This window comes from Wasmannia auropunctata, unplaced genomic scaffold (assembly GCF_000956235.1).
Source record: "Wasmannia auropunctata unplaced genomic scaffold, wasmannia.A_1.0 LD335844.1, whole genome shotgun sequence".
Taxonomy (NCBI): Eukaryota; Metazoa; Arthropoda; class Insecta; order Hymenoptera; family Formicidae; genus Wasmannia; species Wasmannia auropunctata.
In genome coordinates, this window is record NW_012027046.1 from 409955 (window position 1) to 427336 (window position 17382).

Sequence of the window (17382 nt, forward strand, 5' to 3'; positions counted from 1 at the left end):
TATCCGTAAAGTTTGAGGCAATTATGCCCGGGCTCGCTATCCGCGGCGGCAAAAATGGCGGGAATGCCGGGAGATCCCCTCGGTTCGCGGTGGCGTTACGCACTGCCTCCCGCGGTCGGTCGGTCGGTCGGTGGTCGTTATCGGTACCGCTGCACCTGGTATCCTTGTTCTCGCCGCGCGCGGATTCCCAGGAGCCGTCCCGCCGTCCGATGTTTACGAGGGGATCGTGGCTGTCGTAAGTAGGCACTTCGCTTCTGCCTCCAGCCGTCTCTCCTTCCTCCTTTTCCTCTTCCTCCTCCTTCTCCTCTTCTTCCTTTCCTCCTGCTTCGGCTCTCGCCGTGAGTAGGCAACTGTAAGGTTCTCATGGTAGCCGGAACCATGCGGTCCAGATGCTCTCGCTCGACGGCTCAAGATCACTCTCGTGCGCCAGCGGACCTCTCGTGGCCGCCTTCACTCTTTCATGACCTCTGCGAAATGTCAAGGTTCGCCTGGCTCTCTCGCGGTTCAATCCGGAGGACACATCAATAGCCACGGATGTATCCTAGCGGCGTCCTTTCTCCGCCGCGACTTTACGAGCCGGCCTTTTTACGACACGGGTCGCGCCCAGACGATTCGGCCGCAATGCAATGGCTCGTCGATACACCTGCGACCGGCGATGGTAACATGACGGTTCTCGTACAAGGTATATCGGACATCAATGTGTACGTTGGTCTTTTTTAATTTAATAAGGTTGCTAAAAGCAACGGACAAGGAAACAAGAACGTTACGAACAAAGGAAATTCTATAATTAGAAAATATCGTAGAAAGTCAGAAAAATATGAAATTCCTATAGATTTCTATGTGACGAATGTGAAGAGTTATTGAATTCCAATTATATTATGTTTACAAGAAGATATGAAAAGCGGGTAATGAAATAATTATTTTTGTGTTAAAGTTTGAGCATAAATTGCAATGTATAAGCTGGGGGCAAATTACTACCTTGCTAATCTGCGTTTTCAATGGACTTTGCTATTTCCTAACATTCTTCGTAATGAGATAATTTGAAGATGTAGCACACCTGAAATTACGGGGAGCTGTATTTGATCCCAGGTCGCTTATTCGCACGTTATATAACGGATCAAGGAGATACACACGATAATGATCTTCGTCTGACGTTTCGAAGTGATGTTAAGGCGAATTACGAACGATGATCGTCGACCCCGCACGTGTTGGACGGAGGAAATATTTCGACAGACCGTTCCATTGTTAGCTTTGCAATAAGTCAACCGCCGAGAAGGCAAATTGCTACAGGAGATCGTCGGGTCAGAATGCGTTAATCGGGGGCGCGAGAAAATATCTTAGACGCTACTTTTCGCAATGGCTTCTACCGCGATGTCAGCCGCAACACTTTTACGGGAAAGTCGCCCGTAATTGAATCCTTGAAAGCCGAAGACAATTCCGCCATTGCATGCGCATTAATTCTCAAGAAATATACGCAACACGTTTCTTGATGCGATAGCATCAACCATTTTCCACCGTTCGCATCTCGTGCCCAATGAATGCAATGATACGAAGGAAAATTACGACGCGCACGGTGTTTTATTTTCCCGCGATTAATTACGTTAAATTGTTCGCGAGGATGTTTCTGCGTCGCAGGCAGAATTTCCCTTTCCGACCACGCTTTTCGAAACTACGCCCTCGCGAAAAATCTCGTGCGGTCCGGCAATTTTTCTCCCTGTCGTGCCCTTCTCTTTTTTGTCCTTGCGCGTTTTACAAGACAAGAGGGAGGAAAGGGCAGAGGGCAGCGAATTCTACGTCGTAGTCACGAAACGCGATTACACGTTCGCCCGCCAACTTCGAACTCTGGATGCGAACGACCTCTCGGGCCGGTCGCTTTCCTTTTCCTCTTCTTTTCCCTTCTTTCCCACTCGCTCGTTCGCTCGCTCTCTTTCGTCTTTCTCTCCTTCCTTTGCCGCCTTTGCTCTTCGTGCGTGCACGCGCGCGAAACCAGTTCACGCGCCCGTGATCTTCGGTGCGATCGCCGACTGAACGGAGGGTGATCTTGATCTCCGCCACACGCATGCACACACGCAATAAATTTGGGCGCGATCGGCACACGCACGTCTACGGAAACGCGCCGGTCCCGCAAATTGCGGACGATCGATAATCGGCCGCGATCGGAGAGTGCTCGGGGCTGATCATGTCGACTGCGAGCAACCAAATTCGGTCCGAAAATAGACAATAGGCACTTCTTTCTCTTCTCCTTTATCTTTCGTGTAGCCATATATTAACGACTTGTATAACTACCATCATATAAGTAACACAGTTATTAATCGAACAAGCAAGAGATTTGATTACGATACGCTTGAATATTAAATTTTTTATAAGTACTTTTAATTTCTAGATATATTGAATATTTTTTTACTGATCAATTTGACCTTTTTCATACAGTAATAATAATTTCGGACAAATTAATTCTTTATTGATGATTTATTTTCAATTGATTTTGAATTGGACTATTATTTACAATATTTGTATTCTTGTACAATATTTAATTTTGCGAATATTTTAAGAAAACTTGATTTTTTTTTTACATAATCAGAGAGTTTGTTGAATATTAAAAAAAAATAGTTTTTTATGTTGCTAAATATTTTTCCGTTTTAGAATCAATTACTAGATGGAATTGCCGTTCTTTTGGAACACAAACTTATTTCAAACAAAATAAAACAGACTCCGTCTGTGAAAAGAAAAATTATAACATGTCCTCATTGAAGTTCTACGTGACATAACATTTAATGATCTCACGAAACGTCCTGATTGCCACGAGCACTTTGTGAAAACGAGTCAATGGCACTATATGAGAACGATTCGCAGACTGGATCGGGTGTCCTTCGTACGTATGACTAACGATTGCGTATTAGATGTTTGTCGGATATAAATACGTCGGTATTTGGCCGGTTGGTATGCGAATCCTTTATGTCAGCGTCGTTAACATTTTCCTCTTTTTTTTTTTCGCGAAACTGGTTTTTTCGCTTTTATCTGCGAGTCCCTCGGGAAGTTGCGTCGCGTAAATACGTGTAAATAATTTATCGGTACTGGAGAGATAGTGGAACGCGCCAGTGTCATAATTTATATCTGGCTCGCGCGCGCGCGAGAACCGCGAGATAATTAATGTCTCATTCCTGCTTAACCCTTTCGCTCTATGCCTATTTCCACTGTTTCGCACTGAAACGTTCACGCATCCACAATTCGACATGGTTGAGAGAGAAACTTTACGCGTATATCAAAAATTATATTTATACACCGAACGTTGTAAATGTGAAAAAAATTAATAATCTGAAAATTAATTAAATTAAAAATTTTTAATAAACATTTGTGCGCGAAATGAAAAATACATTTGAAAAAAATAAGATAAGAAAGAAAAACGCGCACGAGAAAAGCGGCACACCGATCTTTTGTCCCTACATATGTCTCGTGATCAGTGGATGACAGCGGGAAAGTGAGTTCCTTCAGCGCGCTCTTGAACTTGAAAGATTCGTAATGACAGGTTGGCACGGGCTGGCCGCTTGCCCGAGAAAGCGAGCGTCGGGAGAACGTGCGGCCCCGCTTTCCTTCTCGCGCATGTCGCCTCACGCGCATTTGACACGGTAGACTCCTTACGGACAACTTTGTCATGCTCAATGAATTCATACAAGTAGACCAGATCGAAGATTATAGGTTTGAAGCTGTCGCGCCTGTCTGTCACCCTTAATTAATTGGTACACGTCTCGACGTTTTAATTCTGTGTCATGTATGCTGGTACAATTAACGTTAAACAGAATATATTTTTTTATTTACAGTTTTCAGCTATTTCTATCGATTATATCAATAAAATTGCAGTATAATTTTAAATTTATTTATGTTTTATTATTAAATTGGTAAAATAATGTTTAATACTTCCCGTGAAGGAAAAATTTTTTTTCTCGATTTGGTTCAACTATTCTGTTACGAATTTAAAGCGAACCTTTGACAAAAGAATAATATATTATCATGTGACAATTTTTTTAATTATATTTCGTCTGATACTAATATTAACAGAAAATTATTAATATTATTGTTGTAAATTTAAATGAGTAACTTTTATTATCTGCAACAACTTTTTTATTTGGCTTATGACTTTTTGTTCATGGTTATCTCACAACTCTTCTTCAACGTGTCGTGCAAAAGATGGACAGGCAACATGCAATTAATTACAAGCTCGGTTAATTAAATAGGGACCTCCTGAGACGGGTTAGCAAATATTATCTTGTAGAGCGTGAAATCGGAACATTTTTAATTATAGGGAATAAGAAAACTTTATTTTATAAAATTGTATTTTTTTATAATTTATTTTCTGAGAAGTTATATATTTATACAAAAAAAAACATTCTCGAAAAAATACGTTAATAAATTATTAATGCATTTGAAAGTTAGCATTTATGCGTTATGATAATCGTTGCATTAAACGCGTCACGTCAACAGCAGTTTAGAATCCCAGATCGCGAAATCGATCAATTTCAGGTTCCTGTTCCGTCTTCTTGCATTCAGTCGGCAAGTAATTAGAAGCTGAGCCTAATTAGGATGGTAGAGCGCGTGACTTATGGAAAAAATCGGCAGTGCGCGTCGGTGGGAGTTATTATGACGGTTATTAGTCTGGCGTGGGGCTAATTTATGAAAGCCATTAGAAACGAACGCCTGATTAAAACTCACACCGATTCTTACGTTCCGCCCGGAAAGAATCGCCGTATATACGTACCTCGTATTGCGCAAACGTATAAAATATCCTTTCGGTGTTCGAAAGAAGTCCAGTTAATTTTGAACGGTGGAACGAGCGTAATGAAAGGATGAACGCGATGTGCGAGGAACTAATTTAATCAACAGTGGATATGTTTCCCTTTTCTTGTATCCTGCCGCTTCTGGAGCAACTTTTTGCATATCTTACATAGTATCTTACCGTCGTCGCGCGTCCGAATCTTAATAACAGATGTTTCGATAAATTCAAGTTTGTACTTTCTACGTGAAATATTTTTTGTCACATTAATTATATTTTAGAATTGAATTTTTATAAAGTTTTATTAAATCTCTTTTGACAAAAAAGAAAAAAGAATTGGATTCAACTTGAATGAAAAATCTGTCGTTAAGATTTCATGCGAGGACCGTGGGACACTCTGTATGTATATCTCACATCGCACGACGAACGAAGGAATACCATTTCCAACACACGAAATATCCAACCGATTCTCCCCAGACGAACGAACGCGAGTTACCGTGAAATGAAAAGGTGAGGCTCGCAGTGCGAGAAGGTGTGCGAGGACGTGGGTTTCACGACGAAGGAGCGAAGAATCCGTGGAAGAATTGATGCTGCACGAGAGATATATCTCCGTGAGAAAAGTTCGGCGTTTTACCAAGCGCATGCATCGCGGGCCTTATTAAGCGGGCAGCGCGAGCGGGTGAGGAGGACTTTGCGGTTTTCGCGCGAGAGAGTATTCAACCGAAAATGGCATTGACGCCCCGATGCCGCGGAGGCGGCGGCGGCGGAGGCGAGAACCTTTCCGAGGAGTTGGCGACCGAGGATGAGGGGACCAACGGGAGCAATTTCGAGCCCCTGAGCGACTCCTGCGGCGAGAGCGATATGGAGGGCCTCGACCTCTCTCTCTTCGAGCCGCAGGTCGACGCCGCTTCCTGGTGCGACAGCCGCATCCACGCTGGGACTCTTCATATTTTGGTCCATTACTGCGGTAAGCTGTGCCTGCACGATATACGTAATATATTACATATATATATGTATATATATATATATATATATGTATATATATGTATATATATGTATATATGTAAAATATATCTCCCTCTTTCCTTTAGAAATCTACCAATAGACAGGTCTAGAGCGATTACGGTTCTCGATGCGTAAAATGGCTTCTGGCCATTTCCTTCTGGCTTTGAACCTCTGTTTGCTCGGAGCTTTATTAGGAATCGCTGTGATTTATACTTTATTGTATTTATTGTTAGTTTATTTTTCTTGTTTTTTAAAACAATAGCACTATATTTTATTTAAAAGAAAATCCCTCCCTCGTTGCTCTTTCTTTTTTGTGATTCTCTAAAGCATTTTTCTCATGCGACAAGATTGAATAGTTCTTAAATGTTATCTACGAAAGCTGATTTTTTTTTCATGAATGTCGCTTTTCTTCGGATTGGGATCGGTAACTTGTAGCAGGATTCAGAGATCGTGCGCTAAAAACGAAAGAGACGGACGCAGAAACGTCGCGCATTATTACATTCGTTCCGGCTGAGGTAACAAATGCGCGCGATCCTTTAGGATTTACGTCGTTGCTCGGCAGCGTCTTACCGTGAACTCATATGTCGCCGTAAACTTATGTCCGTGCAGGACGACGAGGTGGCCGTCATTTAATCGCGTACTTAACACGTGTCCGTCCACTTTCTTCCTCCCTTTCTCTTTCTCTTCCTTTTCTTGTCCGGATACGGTATGGTATTAAAGCGATATCCCGGCGCCACCATGAACAGCCTGCGACAGGATTCTGCATCTGACGCAGCGCGTGGCGTGCGCTGTGAGGAGAGAGCGGTGCACTTGCGCCATTATTCAGTGTGGCCACATAGGCCAATTGTCAATTGCTATCCCCTTCGGATAATTGCTATTAACATACAATACGGCCCGCACATCGCACGCGTCGAAAGGGATATCCTCGCTCGTGATTTACCGTCATAAATTTATTCTCGCGGCCAAGATTAAAAGCGAAACTACACCGTTCACTTTCCACAATTAGTATTGATGTGAAAAAGAATAAATTTTACAGACATCTTTCGCAAAAAACGGTCATTCGTTTTGCTCGAAAGAATTTTATTTTGCACGTTAAATTTGCGTAACGCAGTAGAGCAATTTACAATTAAATTATATCTGTATATCGATAATACGAAAAGTAATTTACTAGTAATTAATATAATTAAATTTTTATTTTGATACTTTTTTGCCAAATTACGAAAATTCGCGGAAATATCGTAGAGCTCGGCCGGGTAATCCACTTCCGACGGTACGTTCAAATAAGAACTCATTCACTCGACGCATTCATTTCGCATCGCCCGCGGAGAATGAACCGTATAAATTCGCCTTAACCACGCAATTGCGCGCGTGGGCGCAGGCCGCGAAATGAGACGACCGTCGAGCTTTTCTGCGGATTCGCTCGGTAGGCGACTTCACCTTGACGCTGGATATGCATCTTGACGCCACGTCCAACAAGTAATTGGGTAATTTAATCAAGGTAGATCGCAGTGAATCGGATAACGTATGCGCTATACGGGATTATTAAGCCAATAATATTAACTTGTTCACTCGAAAAGACAGTCGAGTTTCGCCGTCCTTTTGTATCTCTCGACCATGAAACCGTGAGACAAACACGGCGATCCGTAATTTTTCAAACGCTTGCGAGAGGCACGGTGGAAAAGTATACAGGTAGCTTAGATTTAGTGTCCGCGTTTCTCTAACGATTATTATCGAAGAAATAATTATTTATCATAATCTATTTTTGTTTCCTTTATTAACATATTGACAGCAAAATTCTTGAATTATTACTACTTTTTGTCACAATAAGGTAACAAATAAAATGCAATTTTGCTATAAAATAATAATAAAGTACAACTATTGCAAATAATGGTAAATTAAAACGATAACGTTGTTTAACACACAAAACGAACTTTATTTCACTCACTTGCCGTTATCTGTATTTTAATGTGAATCTAACTCTTTTCACTCTTCGCGTGGGTGAAGACGGGGCGGAATGAAACGCCGTCAAGATTTTCTCCGGTTCTTCTCGGTATGGAATTTACCTTGACGCACGCTAGATACGCATCCCAATGCTATGTCGTAGAAATAATTGGGTAATTTAATCGGGTAGGATAATCGCATGTCGTGGGTACATATAGCGTAATATAGCATTAGCAAGATGATATTATTAACTTATCTCTGACTAGAAAGACGGGTGTATGTTTCACGACCTTTATCATCCGACGTCCTTTGTATATATAGTTCACGATTTTTTAATTTTTATACACGATTATAGTAAATAATTAATTATGGTGAAATTTTTATGCATATTTGAATTTTCTTAGAGAAAGAGTTCTGCAATATTTAAACGCATATGTTGTATAACATTAAAATTATTATTCTCCTCTTGGTTGGTATTGCAAGATTTGCTATTTATAAATAAACTTTCTGGGACAATGTACATATGCTGATAATAGCTTAATAGCCTTGTAATAGATAATTCCATCGTCGTCGTTAAATTTTTATCGAAACAATTTATTGATATACACGTTTACTACAAGATAGGATTTGATAACAGTAATGTAATTATCTTGACGTTTTGATATTTATAATTCTTTAGCTGCCGTTATCTCGATTTTCCCACCGGCATACGTATGTACGTGTTCAGTGAGGTGTATCACGCATTTCATTCGGCGCGTATACGCGAATGCTTTTCACTGGGATTAGACGGGCTGCCGACCGGCGGGTGAAACCGCCTGTCAAGATTTTCTGGGGGATTTTGCCGAGTTGGGAATTTTACTATGGCGTGTGTCCCAGATGACACGCATCTTGACGGCATGTCATAAAGATAATTGGGTGCATAGCATTATTAACTGGTGCGTCGGGTGAACGTGCCTGTCGCGCGTCAACGTGAATGGGTGCTAAATGTTAACCCGCAATACGTGCAGCGGAATCTATATCGAAGCATAGAGATGAAAATAAGCGCGTGCATGCGCATAGAATACACATATGTATATCACGGCATTCCTCCTATATTCGCGTACAAAACGTTCAAATACGAGATAAGCCCTGAGAATTTCCGGTCTTGAATTAGCAGCAATTAATTTCGGAATCAAGATGTGTCGTGCCTTTAATAGAGAAGAAAAAGTCGAGATTATACTGAGAATCACTTTCCCATAGTGCAGAAATTGTAGTGTAAAAAAAAGAGGAGGAACCTTATCATTTTTATTATCTCCGAGGTGCAGCGGAGTGCGCCGCGCAGCGCACGTCTTCTTGCATTACATTATCCAATCCATCACACTTTACAGATGATCCATAAGCAAGGAGCAACGCCGCCATTCTTTCCGGCGTGCGCAAATTGCTGATTATTAATCTAACGACGCGCTATCTTTCCCCGAGAGCGTAGCCCGATGGTGCGTGTTCGCCGCACTTAAACAGAAAATCGTCGCTCTAGGCGGCGTGGCGTGGTACAGACGCAACGTAGACGCAGAAGGGAAGCAGGAGGAGGAGGAGGAGGAGGAGGAGGAGGAGGATGCATGCGATGCGTTCCGGGCCCTCTTCTTCTTCTATGCCGTGGGCGACTGGCCCTACGGGCGGGCGGCAGGGAAAGGAAACTGTTACGAGATCGATTCGCGGCGGGGACCAATTAAATCGTGATCCACCGCGCGCGGATGCAATGCGCTGGCCGAGAGATCCCGCTCGCAGATATAATCTCCCTCCTCGTCGCAATAAATCGATGTAGGTAAATGAGTCGCGGCGCGGCGCGGCGCGGTGCAGTTTCTACCGCGGGCTGTCTTCCCCGTCCTGCTTTCTTCTCATTCCATTACCCACTTACACTCCCCGGCGGCCGCGAGAGCTGGAGACCGACCGACGCTGCTGCCCGTCGACGTAAACACACGTTGCGGCACACCGTTGCTGCTTCGGGAAGTCTCCTCTCCGCCAGTATCCTCGATGCGCCGAGCGAGCAGGAAGACTAGGATGGCTCAGTTCGCTCGCAAACTGACTCGCAAGCTGATTCTCACGTGGGAAGAGCCCTCGCGATCTCGCTCTGTCACGTATCGACGCGAGGCAATCGTTATCGGTCTCTTCCTACGATTTGTTCCTCGATCCTGTCGATCCGCTTTTATATTCTCGAGACAGGCGCTGGATTTATGGGGCTTTTGTGTTAAGACAAGAGAGACGATCGACAGTCGTTTTGCGAAACTATATGAAAGAAAAGATGAATATGTATCTTTGATACGAAAATCTATTGCGGACGAATGTATATTAAAGAGACTGAGAAACGTGCATGAGAAAACGAATAATTATTTGAGTGATTCGGAAATTGACGTAACTAATTATTAAATTACGAAGACTTTTGAAATCGTTAAATTCTAAATTAATTAACGTTCTATTTTTCTGTGTAGATATATATTTTATGTTTGTATAGATTATGTGACATAGGTTTAACTATCATAATTTCATGTAGAAGAACTTGCCAGACATTTATATAAAATTTTATAAATTTATTTTAATAAAACAATGTTTATTAACGAGAATTTGATGACTTGTAATAGTTTAAAAGTGTGGACCTAAGATAAATTTTTTTATGTAAAGAAATAAATATCGAAGCAACATATACATCTCTAAAACCTACGTAACTTTGAGAGAGGATTTTTTTTTAATTGCTTTAAATGTACGGGGTACCATTTACGTTCGTTGCCATTTAATTTTCGGTTCACGTTTGTGACTTTACATGCCCTTTCAATCTTTTGTACGGTTTAATAAAATTGTGCTTTCCGTGTTATAATTCAATGCTGCACTGTAGTGTTCGAAAACTGAGAGAGAAGTTGAGGAAAAGGTCGTTTTGCGCGGCCGACCGGATAAATGAGAGAACGTCGCGGCGTCCGATTGACTGCGCCAATTCCATTAGTCCAGCTTGTAGCAGGCTGTTTCCGCGAGGTGCGTGTGTATCGGGTTATTGTGAGAGTCGCGTCTGTGTGAAGTATCCATGCCGGGGTGAGTGCTTCTTGTTATAAGTCAGATCGGTATCGGATGAGAAGATCATCAGTGGAATCACTCATGCGGACAATTAAAAATATCGATACGATGCTTATGGCGGCGCGATTAATCGATATATCTTGATCAATCAAGCGTGACGTTCGGACATATATCATCTTCATCATCTTCCATTTCAAATTTTTCGATGCCGTTGAAAAAACTGAAATCTGTTTTAACGTATCGCCGACAACGATGAGAAGTCTGTGTTACACAGGTAACTCGCACAATGCTGAAAATGTAATGTAGAATCAATACACTTTGAGGAGCACTTTTAAATGTATAATTTATGAAAGGCAAATTATAATATCCTATCATTAGTGAATATCCATATCATTAGTAGAATGGCTGCGTTTTATTAACCTTGCAGAGAGTCCTTTATCGAATCGATCTCGTTTACGGTCTACTAAATATCGCGAATAAAATTGTCTTTTGCAATTGCAACCAGTTTAAGCGGAAATTGAATTGTGAAAAGAAAGAGATTGGAAAGTTCATGGATCAATACGGTTTTATTCTTTGGGATATTTCCATCAGGATATTCGATGTCTAACAATATATTCAAACCAGATAATCTGAATATGATTTGTAATAATGATATATAAATATCAGCTCTTGACTACTCACTACCATCTAATATGTGTGTATGCACATAATTTAGATCAGGGGTAGTCAACCTTTTTAGCTCGCGTGCTATTTTGGAAGTTACAAATCCGTGGCGTGCGACTGTGCTGCAGAATTTAAAAAAGTCTGTAATATATTGTTTCGATAACCTTTATTTCAAATTATTACAAGCTGTTTTTAATTACTTTAGTCCCTAGAGTAATCTGGATGTAATTGCTGAACGTACTCCTGCAGTGAAATATCAGCCTAATGCCTTTAGCATGAAAATGAACAAACAAACGCAGCCAGAGAGCGTAAATGTAAAAAATAGATTGGAGTACGGTTGTAATTTTACTGCGTTATTTTTGTTTTTTTAAATTTTTATTCTGACAGCACGTGCTTTTTTAGGTGTGCCATTGAAAATGTCTTTGCGTGCCACTAAAGTTATTAAATACCTATAATAAATAGATCTAAATCAGGGGTTGGCCACTCCTAATTTAGATCTGTTTATTATAGATATATTTATATTAAGATGACTTTAAACATATTCTTGCATATATCAGTTGTAAAACGATCGACCTTTTAATTCATTTTCAATTAAAATTATTTAATTAAATTATACATCTATTAATCATAAAAATTTTTAATAAAATTGTTATAATTATATAATTCTTACTAATAAATTTTTATAAAAATTTCTAAAATATTATATATGAAAGAAATCTTTAATATTAAAAATATTGTCTAAAAACTACTTATAAGAGATTGAGCGTATACATTAAATAAATTAGGGGGCAGCAAAAAGTTTACACATCCTATTATGTAAGACGCAAGTAATTGACCTATCTCTTTATTGCTTCCACTGTGCAGCAAAGCCCGTTCCGCCGTTCGCGTGTTCTGTCGTTGCAGATGCAACGAGTTCTTTTTTTCTCTTAATGGAAGTGTCAGCCGCAGTCGTGCGGATCGGGTATCCGCCACCTTTTATTTATTTATTTAAATGCCTATCTGATCGAACAAATATACCATACGATAAGATAATTTTCAAAACCAGATTTCCTCGCCATCTTCACGAATTATTAATTACAAAATTTTATATTTTACAAAGATAGATTAAAAAAAAATTTAATCTATAATTTTTAACTATTAAAACATGACATATTAAAAAATTTTTAATTTTGAAAAAAGACTAACTCATTACATATAAAATTCTTGTTGTCTGAAAAACAGAATTTATTTTTAAAGTTTGTTATTAATCTGATAAATTTTACTGATTCCCATTTTTTTAATGTAAATACAAGAACTATTTTCAGACAAAATAGGATGGTTCGAAGAAGGCGTTCATGGCGCGAAGCCACGGTAGAAATTAATTATACGAAAATGAACGTGTCGCGTTCGTCGATGTTGGTTCCATTAAAACCAGGAAATTGTTCGAGTTCAACATTCCGATTACGCCAGATGTTTTGACTGGCTGCTATGTAGCAACACGGTAGCGAATCTCGCTTATAACCAGCACCCTTCCTCGTCTCTGCTGCTAATCGATGCGTTAATTGATGGAAATAATTGTTCTGGAATACTCGTAGAAATGTTGGATTATAACTCATCAACGTGTTAATTAATTTTTCCATTAAATATTTTTTGCTAAACTTGTTCGTAATATGATACATTATAATTGTATCATTAAGATCTCTCTGCCTTTAAATCGTGATTTTTAATTATTCCTTCTCTCTCCTTCTCTAGATATAATTTGCTCTTTTATTATGTATACGTACTGAACGATTTCATACTTGTGTGTGTGTATATATTTATCAAGTTATACTAATAATTTCGTCGTTTTTAGAGCCTTTTATAAAAGGGACAAGAGCAAAAAGCGAAAGCAATTCCCTCGGCCACTTAACATCAAATTATTTTGCTCGCGATAGAAATCGCGGTTGAGGGGCGATTGAATTAACCGATTGTCGGATGTTATGCGGCAATGACATCGTTTCTCATTGACACCGCGTACGCGCGCGATCAATTTGCGGATCGCGATACACGCACGCGACTTGTTTGCCGTAGCCGGCGCGGTTTGTCACTAGTGCAATCGAAACGTCGTTCGTCGCGACCACTTACCATTCGTAAATTGACGGACTTTGCGACTCGCGTGTTTCCGATATAGATATGTCCCGTTTCGCACGCTCCACATATTTCAATTTTCTAGAATCGGAAAACGATCCGCCCGCTCGATTGGATTTAATCAACTGGATTCTCGCGCGTGCTTTCGAGTAACACGAGGTACAGAGAAGATTTTCGAGTATTCGCAACAATTAGGACTGACAATTAAAGGAATTGTGCCAGTTTGTCGGCGCAAAATGCGAGACGCCGAGGGAGAAGCGGAGTCATTCGAAGTTTACTAACAGAATTAGTATTTCCCAGCTCAGTTCTAGACCGCCGCGAATTCCGAGCCGCGACGCAGTCGGCGTGGAATTAAGTTTCTTGATAAGAGATCGGATGGAAAGGGTGCACTGTGTGTCGAGTCAATTCCGCTTTTACCTTCATTTTTACGCAGAGTATAAGAAAGTTACGCAAGTTAATGAAAGCTCAAAGGATTCAGAGAAGTTGAGCTAATGTTTTAAGAGACGATTAAGAGAGGCAATTAAAAGATAAAGGTAGAATTTAGAATTCTCTCGTCGTGGAGATTCTTTTGATTTAGTAAGAGAATAACAAATGCCGTATAATTTATTAAACGAATTACTCGTAACTCGGTTCAAATATTTTTGTTTAGAGTATTAATTTATTTCGTTTGATTCTGTTTGCATGTTTCAATAAGCATATTGAAAGCTTTCGAAATTTTAATCCGTGAAAAAAATACATGTATCCAAATTTACTTTTAAATTGATTTGTAAATTGAAGTGAATTGAATACTTTTTGATGACATCATGACGCGTTACAGTTTTCTCCACTACATTTCTGTCTGTATAATGTGATATGTTGATTTGATAGAAGAGAGATCCGGTTCTTCCGGCTGCAATTGTAGGGACGAGTGGTTTGATATCGAATCGTTCAGAGAAACGGATCGGAGGAAAGAAAGCGCAGATGATCGGAGAAAAGGTGGCCTTTTGAAAGCGATAGACACCTTTGTGAACGGCTCAGAAGATTCTCTATTGGAAGCGACTTCGGTGGTACGAGGCGACAGATGAAATCTGTCTGCTTGGCTCGCCTCCGTCTGGCGTGGACATAGTTTATAGGCTGATAAACCGATAATTCATCTGAAAGGCTCAAAGGAAATAAAGCCAGAAGCCAATCCATTCATAAAAGCTATGTACATACACTATTGAGAGCAATGTTGCCCTGATATTTTGATTCATTATTTCTCTACAGTCCTTTAATTATCGATTTATCGTATCGGAGTCATATTTCCAATTTACATAAGAATTTCCTATTACAATTTCCTATTTATTTTAAAATCTCTGTGTTATGAAAATATAATAAATATAATTTACTACAATTTTATTAATAATTAAATAATATTTAATTATATTATTTTTATAAAATTTTTAATTTTTTAATAATTTAATGAAAAATAAAAAGTTTGATAAAATGTTGATTTTTTTTTAAATAAAAAGCTTTAATTATTATGATTCTAAATAAATTTTTATATTCGCTAATAATGATAATTTTTAAAAATGTAATGAATTGTGTTACATAATATAATAACAAAATGTTATATTTTAAAAACGGAATGTGTTACTCTGAAAAATACTTTGTTTAGAATTCTGTAGCTACATTGATTTTTGTGATGAAGTAGAAATAACGAAAAATCTCAATATATTAATTGTAAAACAATTTATGTGTGTGGTCGAATTTTGTAGATTTTATGCATTATAACTGATTCCATTGCATATCAATATGTATCACACAAATAGAACTGTGGACCGACTTTTAAATCTCATTCTCGGACAAGTAGCAATTTACACGTTGTACGGATACTTGGGCGTCTGCCCAATTACTTAATGACTGTAATACAGTTTTGCACTGATCTTGCATCGCGCTTCGTCATTAGCACTGTTATTGTCGATGGTTTTATTTGGTTCCGGCGCGTGCTCGCGTGTATCACACTTATTAATTAACAGCAATATAATAGGGTGGAATACCGCGATTGTATACGTGTGCGTATCTTCTCGTGAGAGAAGCGCGAAAAATCGTGACGCTTGTGACGCAATACAGTGTAAAATAACGATTACAGAGAGATGTGAAGGGAGAGAGAAGAGAGAGAGAGAGAGAGAGAGAGAGAACGGGGGAGGAAAAGCTCTTGCGAGAGAACGGGTCAGAGATAAGATCGTCAGTAATGAACTATCCGGACATGACGTGAGCCTAATGAGGACTGCAGAAATAATCTCGGGTCGAGATAGAAATGCGCGCTTATGTATGCGGACTCCGCCCGCGATACACGCGGCTTCGTTGTCTCTCGCGATTCGGAGAGAGGACACGTTTCTGCTTCCGGTGAGCTGGAGAAGCTGGAGGACTTCTCGCCTGTCATCCCTTTGTCTTTTCCTGAATACTCTTGTGACGCGAGAGGTTTACGGTCGTCGTCTTTGTTACTGTACGACTGTACTGTTGTAACGTGTCTCACGAAGCAAGTTTTATTTAAGCTCTATTTAATATTGTTTGTAAGCGGTTTGAAATTTCTGTCAGGATGAAATTTAACGATCCTCGAAAAATTCTCGAAGGCAATCTGTATAAAATTCTCAGTGTACAATCGTAAAAAATTTTTCGACACTTCAGTTTCGCGATACTTCACACGCGCGCAATTAGTTATGTTAGGTACACGCGACACCCACTTGACATTCTTCGTTTTTCTCCCGAGGTTTTCATCTAGAGTCTTACGACGTCGTTTCAAGAGCTTTCGGAGCACTCTCTCCCTCTCTCGCGTTCCACCCCTTTTCGACGACACTTGACGTGGTTCCCTTCTCCCGTATCTTCGCACACACTCGTCATCGCGTCATGCAAATGCGATTAGTCGCGCGCGTGAGACCGCATACTGCGTCCCGAAGGAAGAAATCCCAAGAAAACGAATCCCATCCGATGGAGAATTCAGCGTCATTAAGCGAGTGATAAAACCGCATGCGATTTCGTCGACGTTCTCTTAATTTATTTAGAGGATTTAACTAGTTCGCGGGACACAAGCGTCTACTTTCTAGTCGCGACACGCGCGACCATCCCGTGGATGCCGCTGCTGCTCCTCCGTAACTCTTGCACGTGAGGACGTGCGAGCTTTATCTCGAGAGAGTGACGAGCCCGGAGGAGGCCATCTCACCCGCCTTTGCCCTGGCATCATCCCTCATCTGTCCTCGCGGTCCCCCGTGCAAATATGACTACGAGCGTAGAAACGTGCGCGCACTCGAGACGCGTGCAGTGGCCTTTCCGCCGGATATGGAATATTAACGAACGAGCGGAAGAGTCAAGCGTGAAATTAAGCGGTTTACACTTTTCGCGTCGGGTAGGTAGTTACGCGGAGAAAGATTTGTTCCACTCTCGGAATTAAAACGCTTTCAAGGACAACGAGAGGTACGAGAAGTAAAAGGAGAGAAAGGGTGACAAAGAATAAGAGTTGGATAGCAACATTGATAATGATTAGAATGACTCGGCATAGATTATACAAGCATAATTTAAAACTTTTAAAGATTTTACAATGGTAGATTTTAATAGATCCATTAAGCCAGAGATTTATTATTATTTTTGTAAAACACATGCAATAATTAACCAATAAAAATATGCATTATTACTTATTACACATGTTATTTATTATATAACATTAACTGTTTTTTTATATGTACGATTAATACGAGTAATTTTATCTATTCGAAATCGTATAGAGTAACAGTTGGACAGCAACATCGCTAATGATCAGAATGACTTGGCATAGATTACATAAGCATGATTTAAAACTTTTAAAGATATTGCAAGGAGAGACTTTAATGGCTCTATTAATTCAA

The 17382-nt window shown here is 40.0% G+C and overlaps 1 protein-coding gene and 1 long non-coding RNA gene across 4 annotated transcripts in view; both read left to right on the forward strand.

The window, feature by feature from the left end:
- The window catches only part of LOC105455758 (disabled homolog 2-interacting protein), a 290985-nt gene that overhangs the window by 99640 nt on the left and 173963 nt on the right, over positions 1-17382 (forward strand). The gene's annotated exons all lie outside the window — the stretch shown is intronic.
- Positions 10923-14886, forward strand: LOC105455760. 2 transcript variants are annotated; one of them, XR_975157.1, is made up of 4 exons: positions 10923-11027; positions 13608-13681; positions 13823-14055; positions 14390-14886. It is a non-coding gene; the product is annotated as an uncharacterized LOC105455760 (long non-coding RNA). The 2 variants fall into 2 exon arrangements; XR_975156.1 differs by having other exon boundaries at positions 13608-14055.